The sequence below is a fragment of the Nomascus leucogenys genome, chromosome 9 (assembly GCF_006542625.1).
Source record: "Nomascus leucogenys isolate Asia chromosome 9, Asia_NLE_v1, whole genome shotgun sequence".
NCBI classification, from domain to species: domain Eukaryota; kingdom Metazoa; phylum Chordata; class Mammalia; order Primates; family Hylobatidae; genus Nomascus; species Nomascus leucogenys.
The window spans coordinates 41,144,141-41,148,785 of record NC_044389.1 but is presented as its reverse complement, the minus strand read 5'-3'; positions in this window follow the sequence as shown (position 1 = coordinate 41,148,785).

Sequence of the window (4,645 nt, the reverse complement as noted above, 5' to 3'; positions counted from 1 at the left end):
AATGCCTCCTGGGCATCCTGTTATCCCTTTTTTTCTTAACGTTTTTTATTGTTGTTGAAGAAAACGTTGTTTGCTTTCTGGAGTTTATAACAATCTGGATTTTGCATCTTACCAGGTTTCACTTGCCGTGATTGTTTTCTGGTGAGAATCTTTTCCAGGTCATTTAGATACCCATTGGCTTTATTCTCGTACCTCCTAGAGATGTTGTACAATGCAATAATATTGTTATTGGTGGTTTGTTCCATCTGCTTGTATTTTGGAGTCCATGGAGATACTTTATTATCCACTTTTGTTGTACTTGCTAGCTGTGAGGTTTTTTTTTTGCTCTCCTACTTTCTGTGTCTCTTTTTACGATATGATTTTGGAAACTCCAACTTTATGCCACTACAATCATCTCCTCAGAATTTTCTAGAAGAGTGGTGTGTGGGTTCTCTTTTTTTTTTTTTTTTTTTTTGAGGTGAGTCTCGCTCTTCCTCTCGGATTGGAGTGCAGTGGCACGATCTTGGTTCACTGCAGCCTTTGCCTCCCAGGTTCAAGTGATGCTCCTGCCTCAGCCTCCCAAGTAGCTGGGATTACAGCTGCCACCACCTGCTAATGTTTTGTATTTTTAGTAGAGGCAGAGTTTCACCATGTTGGCCAGGTTGATCTGAAACTCCTGACCTTAAGTGATCCATGCACCTCATCTCGGACTCCCAAAGTGCTGGGATTACAGGTGTTAGCCACTGTGCCTGGCCTAGAGTGGTGTGCGGATTCTTAATTATCATAGATAGTGACAAATGTCCCTTAATAAAGACTTGTTCATTGTATTCTCTCACACAGAATTTATAAAAGTTTGTTTCCCTGAAACCGGTTCAATTTCCCCATAGAACTTATATTTACAGATGGTTTTTGTTTTTATTGTTGTTTTTGTTTGAATAAACATAGAAATTTACCTTCCTGGTCTTAAAGCTTGAAACATGCATTTGTCTTATCTGAATTCCCTCCTCAGGAAACCAACCCTCAGGCTTCCCAGATAGTATTAAGGAACTGAAATGCCTCTTCCTTATCCCCTAATTCCTGCTTTTCTAACTGATCATCTGCTTCCTGTTGACCAACTCCTCTTCCTTCCCTCCCTAATTCCCATTTCCCTGCACATAGCTACATTCCTTCCTCACTGTGTAAACCTTCAATTACAGTCAGAGAACTGGGGAAATGGATTCAAGATTTATATTTCATCTCCTTAGCTGCAGCATCTCAATAAAGGCTTCTTCTCTGGTAATGGTAATATTCATTGTCTCAATTATTGGCTGGTCATGTGATGAGTATTAGAACCCCAACCAAACCCTGGTGTTTGGGTAACACCCGTGCATCATGACTCACATTCGATACCACCATTACTTTTCGTCTTCGGCAATCTAACCAATAAGCAATTATGTCGGTGCTTTACATGGACTTTCATAAATGCAACTTAAAAGAGAGGTAATCTGTCCTTTTTCCAGGATGTACTAGGCAATCTTGTATGTTTTCCTATGGATTTATGCTTTATATCCTTTGAACACATTTCTTACAGGTTAGTGGTCTTGTTTGTATTAATTTATTATTTTAACATGCTAACAAGTTTATTTTTGGAATTTTAACATGGTAATGTATATGTGTCATTAAGTATTCCATGTCTTTTGTTTTTTTGTAAATATCCTGTTATTTAAACATCCTGTTATCCAAATATCCTTTTTCCCTAAATTATTTGAAATCCTATATTTACTACTCTTAAATTACCAAACTGTACTTAGATTGACTAATGGACATTCAATATTGAGTCACTGAACTGTGTGCCTATTCTTTTTCTATAAACGTTCATTTCAAATTGTTATGGTTATAATATTTTAATATCTATCAGGACTGATACGGTTTGGCTGTGTCCCCACCCAAATCTCAACTTGAACTGTATCTCCCAGAATTCCCATGTGTTGTGGGAGGGACCCAGGGGGAGGTAATTGAATCATGGGGACTGGTCTTTCCCATGCTTTTCTCATGATAGTGAATAAGTCTCATGAGATCTGATGGGTTTATCAGAAGTTTCCCCTTTTGCTTCTTCCTCATTTTCTCTTGCCACCACCATGTAAGAAGTGCCTTTTACCTCCTGCCATGATTGTGAGGCCTCCCCAGCCATGTGGAACTGCAAGTCCAATTAAAAAACTTTTTCTTTCCAGTCTCCAGTATGTCTTTATCAGCAGCACGAAGACGGACTAACACAAGGACTATGTCCCTCTCAACAAACTTTCTTAATTTTTTCTTTTAACAAAATGAAATTCAGTTGTAATTTTCAGTGTCTAAGGGAGTAAGTGGCTTGCCTGAGGTCACATAGCTAGTGGTGGGTAGAAGCAGTATTTGAAATAAAAGAGTCCTGGCTCCAAAATCTGTACTCTATTTACATAGTTCTTATTTTTTAAAAATACGATTGTTTTCATAGAGCAAGAAAAACAAATCTGTTCTGTGTTCTGTGTGCCAGATTCTGTGCTAACTGCTAAGGCTACAAAGATAAATTATTTCTGGACTTGAGAGCTTATTGCCTAATATCCTATTGTTATCCTTTTTTATTTCCAATTTCCCTCCAGAAAATCATATATAAATCTTTATAAAGCCTTTAAACCCATAAAAGTAGTCATTTTTAATATCATAAATACATCAGTTGGGTACAAAGACAGTTTCTAAAATAATTATTGTTTGGATTCATTTTTATGGAAGAAGAGAAGAATGCTTAAAAAAGAATAAAAGCAAGGCTTAGATTTGAAAGAACAGAGTAAGTACAATCTCTTCTACAAAACAGTTGTATTTGTAGTTTACACATAAATGTCTTAATGTTCCCTAATTCCTCTTTAGAGATTATTTGGTATACTGGAAAACGTGGCTCTTGTTTCAAGTCCTTGCTCCTTATATTAATTATTTGTTGCTGCACAACAAACTATCCCTAAGCTTAGTGGCTTAAAACAAAAACATGTATTGTCTCATAGTTTGAGAATCTAGGTGAGGCTAGACTGAGTGTTCTGGTTCAAGTTGCAATCAAGGTGTGGTTTAGGACTGCAGATGTAGAAAGGTTCAACTGGAAAAAAAAGTCCCCGTCCAAGCCCATTCACATGGTTGTTGGCAAAATTCAGTGGTTCATGGTTGTCATACTAACGACGTCAGTTTCTCTGAGAGCCTCAGTTATTTACTGGCTATTGGTCAGAAGTTGCCCTCAATTTCTTGCCACTTGGGCCACTCTGTAGAGCAACTCACAGCATAACAGCTTGCCTCATCAGAGCAAACAAGCAAAAAGACAAGACAGAGGTGTGCTAGCATGACGGCAATCACTAATCTAACCTTGGTGGTACCATCCCATCACCTTTGCTTTACTCAGTTCACTGGAAGTGGGTTACTAGGTTCATCCCAGATGCAAGTGGAGGGAATTAGAAAAGTGCATGAATAACATGAGGGAAGAGTCATTACAGGCATCTTAGAAGTCTGCCTACAATTTTTCTCTCTGTACTGATTCTGCAACATTGGTTTATCTATGAAATAGAGGGTAGTCAAAGAAAAGAAACATATTTATCAATTATTATAAATAAAAGTAAATCTAGGTATGCATGGGATGCATATATCAGTATTTTCTTTATTTTTACTATTACTGATAATATTTTTATTATTACTGATAATAGCTAACATTTATTAGATACTATATGCCAAATGTTAGGATAAATGGCATGCAAGTTTGATCTCATTTAGTATTCATATAAGATTGTTAGCATAATTCTAAGAGTTAGGTAATACTATTTTCCCTTGTTACATTTGAGGAAGCTGGGGCAAAGAAAATCTAAGTAAGTGTGCCAAATCATACAATTAGCAAAAACTAGTCAGCCTATCTCCAACTCTGTGATTGATACCACTACAGCATGAAAAAAAAGTGTATATACATACAGGTATATATAAACACATATTTAAAAGACCTTTTCATACACAGTGTAAAACAGTATACACACACATACATACACACAGCCTTTGTCTAAATATTGTGAACTGGATACTCTCCAATTCACTTCTTGTAACAGATTTTGAGACCAAAATCATCTTCTAGGTAGGCCTTTTGGGTATCTGAAGAAAAAAAAGCTAACTATGAGTTAACATCCACATAAACATCATGCAGTTAGGCTATGCTGCACATAAATTTTATAAGCCTACAGCAGTTATTATCCTGAACTGTGAAAAAGCCTGAACAGACACAAACTGTTTGCAGATAATTGTACTGACATTCCTACTTCATTACTTTTAATAGAACTGAATTTGCAGTGTTCATGCCAGGGTTCCTTCCTTCAGGAGGAAGACATATCATATGTCCTTTTCTCAGTTGAATAGAATGCTTTGGGCAAGAGGTCACTTTGTGGCATGAAGGACATATTTGCTTAACTAAGAGACTAGCTTTAATTAAAATAAAGGAAGTTTTAAAAGGGTTTTAGATTATTCTGTCCATCTAGCCTAGCTATAGGTAAAAATCATTAGATAATAAAAAGTCATCTTATAATGGAGCACTGTTTGCAAATTTGGTATTAATTCCATGTATTGTGTATCGAACATCTACTAGGTAAGGTATTTTCCCAAACTGAAGAGGAATAAAACATGGGACACACACACA